We start from the raw sequence: 17,150 nt of genomic DNA on the forward strand, positions 1-17,150 counted from the left end.
TTCTGTACTCGACTGAAGTATATGTGTCTTACCTAACAACCCTCAGCTACAAGGTTGTACACAACCCTCAGCTACAAGGTTGTACACAACCCTCAGCTACAAGGTTGTACACAACCCTCAGCTACAAGGTTGTACACAACCCTCAGCTACAAGGTTGTACACAACCCTCAGCTACAGGGTTGTACACAACCCTCAGCTACAAGGTTGTACACAACCCTCAGCTACAAGGTTGTACACAACCCTCAGCTACAAGGTTGTACACAACCCTCAGCTACAAGGTTGTACACAACCCTCAGCTACAAGGTTGTACACAACCCTCAGCTACAAGGTTGTACACAACCCTCAGCTACAAGGTTGTACACAACCCTCAGCTACAGGGTTGTACACAACCCTCAGCTACAAGGTTGTACACAACCCTCAGCTACAAGGTTGTACACAACCCTCAGCTACAGGGTTGTACACAACCCTCAGCTACAAGGTTGTACACAACCCTCAGCTACAGGGTTGTACACAACCCTCAGCTACAGGGTTGTACACAACCCTCAGCTACAGGGTTGTACACAACCCTCAGCTACAGGGTTGTACACAACCCTCAGCTACAGGGTTGTACACAACCCTCAGCTACAAGGTTGTACACAACCCTCAGCTACAAGGTTGTACACAACCCTCAGCTACAGGGTTGTACACAACCCTCAGCTACAAGGTTGTACACAACCCTCGCCTACAAGGTTGTACACAACCCTCAGCTACAGGGTTGTACACAACCCTCAGCTACAGGGTTGTACACAACCCTCAGCTACAGGGTTGTACACAACCCTCAGCTACAGGGTTGTACACAACCCTCAGCTACAAGGTTGTACACAACCCTCAGCTACAAGGTTGTACACAACCCTCAGCTACAGGGTTGTACACAACCCTCAGCTACAAGGTTGTACACAACCCTCGCCTACAAGGTTGTACACAACCCTCAGCTACAGGGTTGTACACAACCCTCAGCTACAGGGTTGTACACAACCCTCAGCTACAGGGTTGTACACAACCCTCAGCTACAAGGTTGTACACAACCCTCAGCTACAAGGTTGTACACAACCCTCGCCTACAAGGTTGTACACAACCCTCAGCTACAAGGTTGTACACAACCCTCAGCTACAAGGTTGTACACAACCCTCACCTACAAGGTTGTACACAACCCTCAGCTACAGGGTTGTACACAACCCTCAGCTACAGGGTTGTACACAACCCTCAGCTACAAGGTTGTACACAACCTTTACCTATTCTTCAGCCCCCTCTGGAATACACTTCCCACCTACCCAGCCCTTTAAACCACTTGCACTGCTACTCAGACGATCGATACCTCCCGCGCTCTCACCCCTTGTGAATCGATACAAACATTCTCGTAGTACTATAGGATATATACCACTGTATATAACTACCCCCCCCCCCCACCACTTCTCTCATCCCACCACACGTAATTGTAATTTAACCGTCACTAAATTTAATATAAAGCTTATTCAAAATTGCTGAGATATTTACAGGTAATTCTCACCTCAGATTAACATAGCCTTAGCGGATTTGAAATATTGTTTCCTCTGACGTGATGTGGATCTGTAGTGTGTGGTAGGATGTTGATGTTGGTGGGATGTTGATGGTTGGTTGATGTTGGTGGGATATTAATATTTGTGGTATTAATAATGTTGATGGTGATGTGTTGATGTTTGTGGTGTGTTGGTGATGTGTTGATATTGGTGATGTGTTGACTGGTGACTTGTTAATGTTGGTGATGTGTTGATGTCTGTGGTGGTGTGCTGATATCGGTGGTGTGCTGATATTGGTGGTGTGTTGATTTTGGTGGTGTGTTGATGTTAGGGATGTATTGATGCTGGTGATGTGCTGATATTGGTGGTCTTCATGGTGTGCAGATGTTGATCTTGAGTTGATATTGGTGGTGTGTTGGGTAGGCTGGTGGTGTGTTACAACAGTGTTGGGCAGGCTGATGGTGTGTTACAACAGTGTTGGGCAGGTTGGTGGTGGTGTTACAACAGTGTTGGGCAGGTTGGTGGTGTGTTACAACAGTGTTGGGCAGGTTGGTGGTGTGTTACAACAGTGTTGGGCAGGCTGGTGGTGTGTTACAACAGTGTTGGGCAGGTTGGTGGTGGTGTTACAACAGTGTTGGGCAGGTTGGTGGTGTGTTACAACAGTGTTGGGCAGGCTGATGGTGTGTTACAACAGTGTTGGGCAGGTTGGTGGTGGTGTTACAACAGTGTTGGGCAGGTTGGTGGTGTGTTACAACAGTGTTGGGCAGGCTGGTGGTGTGTTACAACAGTGTTGGGCAGGCTGATGGTGTGTTACAACAGTGTTGGGCAGGTTGGTGGTGGTGTTACAACAGTGTTGGGCAGGTTGGTGGTGTGTTACAACAGTGTTGGGCAGGCTGGTGGTGTGTTACAACAGTGTTGGGCAGGCTGATGGTGTGTTACAACAGTGTTGGGTAGGCTGGTGGTGTTACAACAGTGTTGGGCAGGCTGATGGTGTGTTACAACAGTGTTGGGCAGGTTGGTGGTGTGTTACAACAGTGTTGGGCAGGCTGATGGTGTATTACAACAGTGTTGGGTAGGCTGGTGGTGTGTTACAACAGTGTTGGGCAGGCTGGTGGTGTGTTACAACAGTGTTGGGCAGGTTGGTGGTGTGTTACAAGTGTTGGGCAGGTTGGTGGTGTGTTACAACAGTGTTGGGCAGGTTGGTGGTGTGTTACAGCAGTGTTGGGCAGGTTGGTGGTGGTGTTACAACAGTGTTGGGCAGGTTGGTGGTGGTGTTACAACAGTGTTGGGCAGGTTGGTGGTGTGTTACAACAGTGATGGGCAGGTTGGTGGTGTGTTACAACAGTGTTGGGCAGGTTGGTGGTGGTGTTACAAGTGTTGGGCAGGTTGGTAGTGGTGTTACAGCAGTGTTGGGCAGGCTGGTGGTGTGTTACAAGTGTTGGGCAGGTTGGTGGTGGTGTTACAGAAGTGTTGGGCAGGCTGGTGGTGTGTTACAGCAGTGTTGGGCAGGTTGGTGGTGGTGTTACAACAGTGTTGGGCAGGTTGGTGGTGGTGTTACAACAGTGTTGGGCAGGTTGGTGGTGTGTTACAACAGTGTTGGGCAGGTTGGTGGTGTGTTACAACAGTGTTGGGCAGGTTGGTGGTGGTGTTACAAGTGTTGGGCAGGTTGGTAGTGGTGTTATAGCAGTGTTGGGCAGGCTGGTGGTGTGTTACAAGTGTTGGGCAGGTTGGTGGTGGTGTTACAGCAGTGTTGGGCAGGTTGGTGGTGTGTTACAACAGTGTTGGGCAGGTTGGTGGTGTGTTACAACAGTGTTGGGCAGGTTGGTTGTGGTGTTACAAGTGTTGGGCAGGTTGGTGGTGGTGTTACAGCAGTGTTGGGCAGACTGGTGGTGTGTTACAAGTGTTGGGCAGGTTGGTGGTGGTGTTACAGCAGTGTTGGGCAGGCTGGTGGTGTGTTACAAGTGTTGGGCAGGTTGGTGGTGGTGTTACAGCAGTGTTGGGCAGGCTGGTGGTGTGTTACAAGTGTTGGGCAGGTTGGTGGTGGTGTTACAACAGTGTTGGGCAGATTGGTGGTGGTGTTACAACAGTGTTGGGCAGGCTGGTGGTGGTGTTTCAGCAGTGTCGGGCAGGCTGGTGGTGGTGTTTCAGCAGTGTCGGGCAGGCTGGTGGTGGTGTTACAAGTGTTGGGCAGGCTGGTGGTGGTGTTTCAGCAGTGTCGGGCAGGCTAGTGGTGGTGTTACAACAGTGTTGGGCAGGCTGGTGGTGTGTTACAAGTGTTGGGCAGGTTGGTGGTGGTGTTACAACAGTGTTGGGCAGGCTGGTGGTGGTGGTGTTACAACAGTGTTGGGCAGGTTGGTGGTGGTGTTACAACAATGTTGGGCAGGCTGGTGGTGGTGTTACAAGTGTTGGGCAGGCTGGTGGTGGTGTTACAACAGTGTTGGGCAGGTTGGTGGTGGTGGTGTTACAACAGTGTTGGGCAGGTTGGTGGTGGTGTTACAACAGTGTTGGGCAGGCTGGTGGTGGTGTTACAAGTGTTGGGCAGGCTGGTGGTGGTGTTACAACAGTGTTGGGCAGGTTGGTGGTGGTGGTGTTACAACGGTGTTGGGCAGGTTGGTGGTGGTGTTACAACAGTGTTGGGCAGGCTGGTGGTGGTGTTACAAGTGTTGGGCAGGCTGGTGGTGGTGTTACAACAGTGTTGGGCAGGTTGGTGGTGGTGGTGTTACAACAGTGTTGGGCAGGCTGGTGGTGGTGTTACAAGTGTTGGGCAGGCTGGTGGTGGTGTTACAACAGTGTTGGGTAGATGTGATGAATGGTTTTGAAAACCGACAAGTTGAAGAATTGAGACACTTATGCAACACATGGGAATCTTTATTGAAGAAACGTTTCGCCACACAGTGGCTTCTTCAGTCCAATACAAAGTAGAAATGTGTAAGGAGAGTAGAAGTTTGAGGTAATCAGTCCTTCAACCTGGAATCGATGTGTTCAGTCCATCAGTCCATCAGTCCATCGATGTGTTCAGTCCAAGACTGATGGACTGAACACATCGATTCCAGGTTGAAGGACTGATTACCTCAAACTTCTACTCTCCTTACACATTTCTACTTTGTATTGGACTGAAGAAGCCACTGTGTGGCGAAACGTTTCTTCAATAAAGATTCCCATGTGTTGCATAAGTGTCTCAATTCTTCAGTGTTGGGCAGGCTGGTGGTGGTGGTGTTACAAGTGTTGGGCAGGCTGGTGGTGGTGTTACAACAGTGTTGGGCAGGCTGGTGGTGGTATAACAATAGTGAACATTAAAATGGTATAAAATACCGACAGGCTGTTGGGCAGGCTGGTGGTGGTGTTACAAGTGTTGGGCTGGCTGGTGTTGGGCAGGCTGGTGGTGGTGTTACATCAGTGTTGGGCAGGCTGGTGGTGGTGTTACAACAGTGTTGGGCAGGCTGATTGTGGTGTTACAACAATGTTGGACAGGTTGGTGGTGGTGTTACAACTGTGTCGAGCAGGCTGGTGGTGGTGTTACAACAGTGTTGGGCAGGTTGGTGGTGGTGATGTTACAACAGTGTTGGGCAGGCTGGTGGTGGTGTTACAACAGTGTTGGGCAGGCTGGTGGTGGTGTTACAACAGTGTTGGGCAGGCTGGTGGTGGTGTTACAACAGTGTTGGGCAGGCTGGTGGTGATGCTGGCGCCCTTCTGGTCATCGTATTGATCGAAGGGGTGCGGGCAGTGGGTAAAGGGAGTGGGGGGAGGGGGGTTGAGGGGTGGTGACGCGTGCCAAGGGAAGCTGCTCCCTCTCCCCTTCCCCCCCAATATCCCTGCCCATTCCCTCTTCCCCTATCCCTACCCTACCACTGCCCCTGCCCCTTACCTCGCCCCAACACTCACTCAAACACCTGCTTCTGCCTCTCCCCTCCCCACATCCAGCGACACCTGTGACCTCCCCCTGTCCGTCACTGCACTCTCACTACACCCCCTCCATCACTACCCTCTCACTAATCCCCCACTACTCCCCCACCCTAACTATAACCCCCCCCCCCTTCACTGCCACACGTCAGGACACAGCACAAAGAGGTATGAGCAGGCGAGACTAGACATAGTCTTCACATTCTAGGCATCAGACATAGGAGAACTGGAATATATTACCTTAGAACACCATCAGAAATTCCCTTAAGGACACCAGTGCCTCCTGCCTCTCACAACTACTGGATCACTATGACATGGCCTTGGATGCACTGGAAGAAAATCAGAATGCATATGTAATATACACAGACTTTGCAAAAGCATTTGACAAATGCGATCATGGCGTAATAGCCCATAAAATACGTGCTAAAGGAATAACTGGGAAAGTGGGGAGATGGATCTTCAACTTCCTAACAAATCGAACACAAAGAGTAGTGGTCAACAGAGTTAAATCGGAGGCTGCCATAGTGAAGAGCTCTGTTCCACAAGGCACAGTACTCGCCCCCATCTTATTCCTTATCCTCATATCAGACATAAACAGAGATATACACCACAGCACCGTATCATCCTTTGCGGATGATACTAGGATCTGCATGAGGCTGTCATCTGCTGAGGACGCGGTTAACCTCCAAGAAGATATAAACAAAGTTTTCCAGTGGGCAACGGTAAACAATATGATGTTCAATGAGGACAAATTCCAACTACTCCGTTATGGAAAACTGGAGGAGATAATAACTAGAACAGAGTATACTACTGACTCCGGCCATACAATAGAGCGGAAAAATAATGTAAGGGACCTGGGAGTAGTAATGTCTGAGGATCTCACTTTCAAGGATCACAACAGTGCCACGATCGCACGTGCAAAGAAAATGATAGGATGGATAATGAGAACTTTCAAAACGAGAGATGCCAAGCCCATGATGATCCTTTTCAAATCACTTGTTCTCTCTAGGCTGGAATACTGCTGTACATTAACATCTCCATACAAAGCAGGTGAAATCGCAGATCTAGAGAGTGTACAGAGATCCTTTACTGCACGTATAAGTTCTGTCAAGCACCTTAACTACTGGGAACGCTTGAAAGCACTTGACTTGTACTCGTTGGAACGCAGGAGGGAGAGATATATCATAATCTACACTTGGAAAATCTTGGAAGGAATGGTCCCAAATCTGCACACAGAAATCACTCCCTACGAAAGTAAAAGACTTGGCAGGCGATGCAAAATGCCGCCAATAAAAAGTAGGGGTGCCATTGGTACACTAAGAGAAAACACCATAAGTGTCCGGGGCCCAAAACTGTTCAACAGCCTCCCATCAAGCATTAGGGGAATTGCCAATAAACCCCTGGCTGCCTTCAAGAGAGAGCTGGACAGATACCTAAAGTCAGTGCCGGATCAGCCGGGCTGTGGCTCGTACGTCGGACTGCGTGCGGCCAGCAGTAACAGCCTAGTTGATCAGGCCCTGATCCATCGGGAGGCCTGGTCATGGACCGGGCCGCGGGGGCGTTGATCCCCGGAATAACCTCCAGGTAACCAGTGCAACTGATGTCACATTAGTTACAAAAGTTGCTTTGTTTCTAAGTGGCATAATGATACCTAGATATTACATTGTGATGCGTTATAACGGTTATATGTTAGTTTGTTTGGATTTGGGAAAGATCTGCCCAGTATGAGCCAGTAGTACTGCTAAGTAAGTTTATTCAGGTATACACAAATACAGTTACATAGATTATCATATATAGCAGCATATGTGTAGAGTACCAAAGATAACCCAAAAAAAGTCAAAGTGACTTATTTCCATTGCTGCAGTGTTCCTCCTTTCATATTTTCTCATATATTTTTACGGGAGGTTCAGTAAGTTAGTAGAATGTAATAAAGTTGGTAGAATTACCGACAATATGTAAAGTAAAAGGACACAAGTGCAACTAATGTGACATTTATTGTGGCAACGTTTCGCTCTCCAGGAGCTTTATCAAGCCATTACCATTACCGTAATGGCTTGATAAAGCTCCTGGAGAGCGAAACGTTGCCACAATAAATGTCACATTAGTTGCACTTGTGTCCTTTTACTTTACAAGTTAGTAGAACATCCTGGCAAAATGAGCAGTAGCTTCAGGAGATAATAATAATAATAATAATAATAATAATAATAATAATAATAATAATAATGAACTAAGAGGCACAATACCGTGACTGGAACAATACACAAATAACTCGCACATGGGAGAGAGAAGCTTACGACGACGTTTCGGTCCGACTTGAACCATATTTGCAAGTCACATTAATAAAGTTGGTAGAATTACCGACAATATGTAAAAAGGACACAAGTGCAACTAATGTGACATTTTATTGTGGCAACGTTTCGCTCTCCAGGAGCTTTATCAAGCCATTACAAACAATACTACCATCGTGATGAATGGTTTGACAAACCGACAAGTTAAAGATTGAGACACTTATGCAGCATATGAGAATCTTTATTCAGGAAACGTTTCGCCACACAGTGGCTTCATCAGTCCAATACAAAGAGGAAGGCGTAAGGAGAGGAGGAGTATGAGGTAATCAGTCCCTCAACCTGGAGTCGATATGTTCAGTCCATCAATCTTGAAATGGGAAGGGTAGCCAAGACGGGAGAACGAATTATGAAGAGTGGAAATTTCTGCTGGAAGGAACTGAGGATCACAGATGCGGAGGGCACGGAGAAAGAGGGAGATAAGAACACTTTTCTTGACAGGGGAAGCATGATAAGAAAAGTAGTGAATGTACATGCCACTGTGCATAGGTTTACGGTAAACGGAAAAGGAAAAACCTGTATCTGAGCGGTGGACATGGACATCAAGGAAAGGAAGTAAGGAATTAGATTCCCATTCAGCTTTAAACTTAATGGAAGGGGCAAGATTGTTAAGAGCTTCAAGAAAAGGTTGGAAGAGACTGGAGTGGAGATTCTGAATCTCCACGACTATGGTGCTGTTCGCACCTACTCCTAGGTTGAGGGACTGATTACCTCATCTTCTGTACATAGTTCTACTGTCTTCAAGTTATGTCCTAGAATTTGTATTGATAAAGCCACTGGATGGCGAAACGTCTACAATAAAGGTACCCAGATGTTGCACATGTGTCTTACTCTCATCTTGTCGGTATTATATACCATTCGTACACAACATGTCATCTTTGCTCCCCAGGAAACAAGCTCCGATGTGCAAGTCCCTCTCAAATCCAACCCCTCCCACTCATGTACTTATCCAACCTAAATTTGAAACTACCCAAAGTCCTAGCCTCAATAACCCAACTAGGTTGAACATTAAAATGGTATAAAATACCGACAGGTTGTTAGGTAAGACACATATGCAACAGTTAGGTATCTTTATTTTCGAAACGTTTCGCCTACACAGTAGGCTTCTTCAGTCGAGTACAGAAAAGTTGATAGAAGCAGAAGATACTTGAAGACGATGTAATCAGTCCATCACCCTTAAAGTTTTGAGGTGGTCAGTCCCTCAGTCTGGAGAAGAGCATTGTTCCATAGAATGAAACAATGGAACAATGCTCTTCTCCAGACTGAGGGACTGACCACCTCAAAACTTTAAGGGTGATGGACTGATTACATCGTCTTCAAGTATCTTCTGCTTCTATCAACTTTTCTGTACTCGACTGAAGAAGCCTACTGTGTAGGCGAAACGTTTCGAAAATAAAGATACCTAACTGTTGCATATGTGTCTTACCTAACAACCCAACTAGGTAGACTGTTCCACTCATCAACTACCCTATTTCCAAACCAATACTTTCCTATGTCCTTTCTAAATCTAAACTTATCTAATTTAAATCCATTACTGCGGGTTCTCTCTTGAAGAGATATCCTCAAGACCTTGTTAATATCCCCTTTATTAATACCTATCTTCCACTTATACACTTCGATCAGGTCTCCCCTCATTCTTCGTCTAACAAGTGAATGTAACTTAAGAGTCTTCAATCTTTCTTCATAAGGAAGATTTCTAATCCTGTGTATTAATTTAGTCATCCTACGCTGAATGTTTTCTAACGAATTTATGTCCATTCTGTAATATGGAGACCAGAATTGAGCTGCATAATCTAGATGAGGCCTTACTAATGATGTATAAAGCTGCAGTATGACCTCTGGACTTCTGTTGCTTACACTTCTTGATATAAATCCCAGTAATCTATTTGCCTTATTATGTACGCTTAGGCATTGCTGTCTTGGTTTAAGGTTGCTGCTTACCATAACCCCCAAGTCCTTTTCGCAATCTGTATGGCTAAGTTCTACATTATTTAACTTATAAGTGCTAGGGTTATGGACACTCCCGAGCTTCAGAACCTTGCATTTATCTACATTGAACTGCATCTGCCACTTTTCTGACCAAGAGTAGAGTTTGTCTAAATCCTCCTGAAGTTCCCTAACATCTACGTTTGAATCAATTATCCTACCTATCTTCGTGTCATCGGCGAATTTGCGCATATCACTAGTAATTCCTTCATCAAGATCATTGATATATATTATAAACAACAACGGGCCCAAGACTGATCCCTGTGGAACGCCACTTGTTACTGATCCCCACTCGGATTTAACCCCATTTATGGACACTGCTTCCTGTCTGTGAGCCATGATTCGATCCACGAGAGCACCCTTTCCCCAATGCCATGAGCTGCTACTTTCTTCAACAGTCTTTGGTGCGGAACTCTATCAAATGCCTTACTAAAATCTAAGTAAACAATATCAAATTCTTTATCGTGGTCAACAGCCTCAAAAGCTTTACTGAAGAAAGTTAATAAATTAGTTAGACAAGACCGGCCTCTTGTGAATCCATGCTGAGTATCATTAATCAAGCTATGCTTATCGAGATGGCTTCTTATAATCTCAGCTATAATTGACTCTAGTAATTTGCCTACAATTGAGGTCAGGCTTATTGGGCGGTAATTTGACGGTAACGACTTGTCCCCTGTTTTAAAAATAGGAATTACATTAGCCATCTTCCACATATCGGACACTACACCTGTTTGAAGAGATAAATTAAAAATATTAGTTAATGGTTCACAGACTTCCATTTTGCATTCCTTTAGAACCCTTAAAAAAACCTCATCAGGACCCGGTGACTTATTTTGCTTCAGTCGGTCTATCTGCTTCACAACCATTTCACTAGTGACTGATGTTACATAATTTATCTTCTTCTGGCCCACTATAAAAATTAATTACCGGAATATTATTAGTGTCTTCCTGTGTAAAAACCGAGAGAAAATAATTATTTGAAATCGAGCACATTTCATTCTCTTTGTCAGTAAGATGCCCATAGTTATTTTTAAGGGGACCTATCTTATCTCTGACTTTTGTTCTATAGACCTGGAAAAAACTTTTTGGGTTAGTTTTAGAATCCCTAGCAACTTTAATTTCATAGTCCCTTTTAGCTTTTCTTATCCCCTTTTTAATGTCCCTCTTAATGTCAATATACTGATTCATAAGATGACCCTCGCCTCTTTTGATACGCCTATATATTCCTTTCTTATGCCCTAGTAGATATTTCAGCCTATTATTCATCCATGGTAAATGGTCCAAGGCGGTCGAAACGTCGTCATAAGCTTCTCTCTCCCATGTGAGGCTTGTGTAATAACAACAACAATAAGGTCTTGGTAAAACGAGTAAATTCTTCAAGGTAATAATAATAATAATAATAATAATAATAATAATAATAATATGTTTGGGTCGCTATATCCCCTAAGCTTAATCTCATCTACTTCAGTGGACGGAAAACAAATAGTGAAAGCTTTTATAGTACAGTTGAATATCAGTATGGAACATTGAGCAGAGGGAGACGGCGCTCACAAGGCAGCCCGGGGAAACTAATATCCCAATTTCTCCAGTAAAAGAATGGTTGTCTTGATGGTGTGTAGATGTTGATATTGGTGGTGTGTTGGGCAGGCTGGTGGTGTGTTACACAGCCTATAACAAATTTAAGCTTTCCACTACGTAAGATACTGTAGTCGCAATGATACGATTGCAAACAAACCACGGTACGGGTGGGGATTGAACTCGGGGCAATTGAGTCGTATAACTCTATCCAGGCCGAGAGTTCAGTCCTCACCTGTACTGTGGTTTAAGATATAAACATTGTCTCTGTCCACAACAGGATTCGAACGTGTACACTGTGTATCAGAGTAAACATTCGCCAGTCAGCCAGGTCCCAGATCCGGGATGTGATTGAATGTCGAAGATTTACTCTGTTATACAGTGTGCAAGTTTGAATCCTGCTGTGAACTGAGAGATAATATATTACTATATATGATAATATGTGTAACAGTATTTTACGTGTACCTCCACCTAAATAAACTTACTTACCCACTTGAATAAAACTGGCAAATTTAATTTTACACAACCAAAATCAATGGATTTTCTTTTCTTTTTTTTTTTGGGGGGGGGGGCGCACCACTGATAAAAGACTGAAATTGAATACAAGACACATTCTCCAGTCATTACGAAATTCAATTAAATTTTCACCTACACAGTGTAAACCCGAAAAGTACCAATTTTTTTTTTTTTTATTTTTTTTATTATCACACCGGCCGATTCCCACCAAGGCAGGGTGGCCCGAAAAAGAAAAACTTTCACCATCATTCACTCCATCACTGTCTTGCCAGAAGGGTGCTTTACACTACAGTTTTTAAACTGCAACATTAACACCCCTCCTTCAGAGTGCAGGCACTGTACTTCCCATCTCCAGGACTCAAGTCCGGCCTGCCGGTTTCCCTGAATCCCTTCATAAATGTTACTTTGCTCACACTCCAACAGCACGTCAAGTATTAAAAACCATTTGTCTCCATTCACTCCTATCAAACACGCTCACGCATGCCTGCTGGAAGTCCAAGCCCCTCGCACACAAAACCTCCTTTACCCCCTCCCTCCAACCCTTCCTAGGCCGACCCCTACCCCGCCTTCCTTCCACTACAGACTGATACACTCTTGAAGTCATTCTGTTTCGCTCCATTCTCTCTACATGTCCGAACCACCTCAACAACCCTTCCTCAGCCCTCTGGACAACAGTTTTGGTAATCCCGCACCTCCTCCTAACTTCCAAACTACGAATTCTCTGCATTATATTCACACCACACATTGCCCTCAGACATGACATCTCCACTGCCTCCAGCCTTCTCCTCGCTGCAACATTCATCACCCACGCTTCACACCCATATAAGAGCGTTGGTAAAACTATACTCTCATACATTCCCCTCTTTGCCTCCAAGGACAAAGTTCTTTGTCTCCACAGACTCCTAAGTGCACCACTCACTCTTTTTCCCTCATCAATTCTATGATTCACCTCATCTTTCATAGACCCATCTGCTGACACGTCCACTCCCAAATATCTGAATACGTTCACCTCCTCCATACTCTCTCCCTCCAATCTGATATTCAATCTTTCATCACCTAATCTTTTTGTTATCCTCATAACCTTACTCTTTCCTGTATTCACCTTTAATTTTCTTCTTTTGCACACCCTACCAAATTCATCCACCAATCTCTGCAACTTCTCTTCAGAATCTCCCAAGAGCACAGTGTCATCAGCAAAGAGCAGCTGTGACAACTCCCACTTTGTGTGTGATTCTTTATCTTTTAACTCCACGCCTCTTGCCAAGACCCTCGCATTTACTTCTCTTACAACCCCATCTATAAATATATTAAACAACCACGGTGACATCACACATCCTTGTCTAAGGCCTACTTTTACTGGGAAAAAATTTCCCTCTTTCCTACATACTCTAACTTGAGCCTCACTATCCTCGTAAAAACTCTTCACTGCTTTCAGTAACCTACCTCCTACACCATACACTTGCAACATCTGCCACATTGCCCCCCTATCCACCCTGTCATACGCCTTTTCCAAATCCATAAATGCCACAAAGACCTCTTTAGCCTTATCTAAATACTGTTCACTTATATGTTTCACTGTAAACACCTGGTCCACACACCCCCTACCTTTCCTAAAGCCTCCTTGTTCATCTGCTATCCTATTCTCCGTCTTACTCTTAATTCTTTCAATTATAACTCTACCATACACTTTACCAGGTACACTCAACAGACTTATCCCCCTATAATTTTTGCACTCTCTTTTATCCCCTTTGCCTTTATACAAAGGAACTATGCATGCTCTCTGCCAATCCCTAGGTACCTTACCTTCTTCCATACATTTATTAAATAATTGCACCAACCACTCCAAAACTATATCCCCACCTGCTTTTAACATTTCTATCTTTATCCCATCAATCCCGGCTGCCTTACCCCCTTTCATTTTACCTACTGCCTCACGAACTTCCCCCACACTCACAACTGGCTCTTCCTCACTCCTACAAGATGTTATTCCTCCTTGCCCTATACACGAAATCACAGCTTCCCTATCTTCATCAACATTTAACAATTCCTCAAAATATTCCTTCCATCTTCCCAATACCTCTAACTCTCCATTTAATAACTCTCCTCTCCTATTTTTAACTGACAAATCCATTTGTTCTCTAGGCTTTCTTAACTTGTTAATCTCACTCCAAAACTTTTTCTTATTTTCAACAAAATTTGTTGATAACATCTCACCCACTCTCTCATTTGCTCTCTTTTTACATTGCTTCACCACTCTCTTAACTTCTCTCTTTTTCTCCATATACTCTTCCCTCCTTGCATCACTTCTACTTTGTAAAAACTTCTCATATGCTAACTTTTTCTCCCTTACTACTCTCTTTACATCATCATTCCACCAATCGCTCCTCTTCCCTCCTGCACCCACTTTCCTGTAACCACAAACTTCTGCTGAACACTCTAACACTACATTTTTAAACCTACCCCATACCTCTTCGACCCCATTGCCTATGCTCTCATTAGCCCATCTATCCTCCAATAGCTGTTTATATCTTACCCTAACTGCCTCCTCTTTTAGTTTATAAACCTTCACCTCTCTCTTCCCTGATGCTTCTATTCTCCTTGTATCCCATCTACCTTTTACTCTCAGTGTAGCTACAACTAGAAAGTGATCTGATATATCTGTGGCCCCTCTATAAACATGTACATCCTGAAGTCTACTCAACAGTCTTTTATCTACCAATACATAATCCAACAAACTACTGTCATTTCGCCCTACATCATATCGTGTATACTTATTTATCCTCTTTTTCTTAAAATATGTATTACCTATAACTAAACCCCTTTCTATACAAAGTTCAATCAAAGGGCTCCCATTATCATTTACACCTGGCACCCCAAACTTACCTACCACACCCTCTCTAAAAGTTTCTCCTACTTTAGCATTCAAGTCCCCTACCACAATTACTCTCTCACTTGGTTCAAAGGCTCCTATACATTCACTTAACATCTCCCAAAATCTCTCTCTCTCCTCTGCATTCCTCTCTTCTCCAGGTGCATACACGCTTATTATGACCCACTTCTCGCATCCAACCTTTACTTTAATCCACATAATTCTTGAATTTACACATTCATATTCTCTTTTCTCCTTCCATAACTGATCATTTAACATTACTGCTACCCCTTCCTTTGCTCTAACTCTCTCAGATACTCCAGATTTAATCCCATTTATTTCCCCCCACTGAAACTCTCCTACCCCCTTCAGCTTTGTTTCGCTTAGGGCCAGGACATCCAACTTCTTTTCATTCATAACATCAGCAATCATCTGTTTCTTGTCATCCGCACTACATCCACGCACATTTAAGCAACCCAGTTTTATAAAGTTTTTCTTCTTCTCTTTTTTTTTGTGTACATAAAAGACATTAGCCATTGAAGATTGAAACTGTTCATTAGCTTCTTACTCGAGTTCTTTCACGGATAAATTGGCAAAATATTTTTAAAATTTAATTGACAAATTGGCACCTACACATGCCAGTAACAATCCTAACCTTCTGAGTATAGCAAGACCTGGACATGGACTGGGTCGCTGGGGCGTGACCTGGTCATGGACCGGGTCGCTGGGGCGTTGACAACCTGGTACACTCTTCAGGTATACTACTACAGATATATTCCAGATATACTCTTCTAGGTATACTCCAGGTATAACTAGTGTTGAAATTTTTTTGCCAGTCAGAAGAGGATTTCTCATGTTATTGGCATTCAACTCCAGGAATGATGTATATGACATTGAGCAGAGGACACCTGTAAGGAGTTGTATGACACCTGTCAGGAGTTGTATGACACCTGTCAGGAGTTGTATGACACCTGTCAGGTGTCATACAACTTCAAGGCGAAACTTTGGTTGTGATTTAAGAAGAATTTTTGGGGGAAGTGGAGGAATGGTAGTTAAGAATGGGATAAGATCCCATGGAGCGGAGAAGTGCCGCTGTTGCCTTACTTGACATAGATCATGTAGCTACTTCATGTGGAGGTCAGTTCTAGTTGTATGATACCTGCCAGTAGTTGTATGATACCTGCTAGTAGTTGTATACCTGCCAATAGATGTATGAAGCCTGCCAGTAGTTGTATGACACCTGCCAGTAGTTGTATGATACCTGCCAGTAGTTGTGTGATACCTGCCAGTAGTTGTATGATACCTGCCAGTAGTTGTATGATACCTGCTAGTAGATGTATGAAACCTGCCAATAGTTGTATGACACCTGCCCGTAGTTGTATGATACCTGCCAGTAGTTGTATGATACCTGCCAGTAGATGTATGAAACCTGCCAGTAGTTGTATGATACCTGCCAGTAGTTGTATATCTTACAGTAGTTGTATGACACCTTCCAGTAGTTGTATGACACCTTTCAGTAGTTGTATGAAACCTGCCAGTAGTTGTATGATACCTGCCAGTAGTTGTATAATACCTGCCAGTAGTTGTATGATACCTGCCAGTAGTTGTATGATAACTGCCAGTAGTTGTATGACACCTGCCAGTAGTTGTATGATACCTGCCAGTAGTTGTATGATACCTGCCAGTAGTTGTATGACACCTGCTAGTAGTTGTATACCTGCCAGTAGTTGTATGATACCTGCCAGTAGTTGTATGACACCTGCTAGTAGTTGTATGACACCTGCCAGTAGTTGTATATCTGCCAGTAGTTGTATGATACCTGCCAGTAGTTGTATGACACCTGCCAGTAGTTGTATGATACCTGCCAGTAGTTGTATGACACCTGCCAGTAGTTGTATGGCACCTTCCAGTAGTTGTATGATACCTGCCAGTAGTTGTATGATACCTGCCAGTAGTTGTATGATACCTGCCAGTAGTTGTATGATACCTGCCAGTAGTTGTATGATACCTGCCAGTAGTTGTATGACACCTTCCAGTAGTTGTATGACACCTGCCAGTAGTTGTATGACACCTGCCAGTAGTTGTATGACACCTGCCAGTAGTTGTATGACACCTGCCAGTAGTTGTATATCTGCCAGTAGTTGTATGATACCTGCCAGTAGTTGTATGACACCTGCCAGTAGTTGTATGATACCTGCCAGTAGTTGTATGACACCTGCCAGTAGTTGTATGGCACCTTCCAGTAGTTGTATGAAACCTGCCAGTAGTTGTATGATACCTGCCAGTAGTTGTATGATACCTGCCAGTAGTTGTATGATACCTGCCAGTAGTTGTATGATACCTGCCAGTAGTTGTATGATACCTTCCAGTAGTTGTATGATACCTGCCAGTAGTTGTATGATACCTGCCAGTAGTTGTATGATA

General features: G+C 44.3%; 1 protein-coding gene across 4 annotated transcripts in view; it reads left to right on the forward strand.

Annotated features, from left to right (window-relative positions):
- Window positions 1–17,150, forward strand: part of LOC128695384 (protein abrupt) — a 145,659-nt gene that overhangs the window by 93,402 nt on the left and 35,107 nt on the right. The window lies entirely within an intron of this gene.

This window comes from Cherax quadricarinatus, chromosome 50, assembly GCF_038502225.1.
Source record: "Cherax quadricarinatus isolate ZL_2023a chromosome 50, ASM3850222v1, whole genome shotgun sequence".
NCBI classification, from domain to species: Eukaryota; Metazoa; Arthropoda; class Malacostraca; order Decapoda; family Parastacidae; genus Cherax; species Cherax quadricarinatus.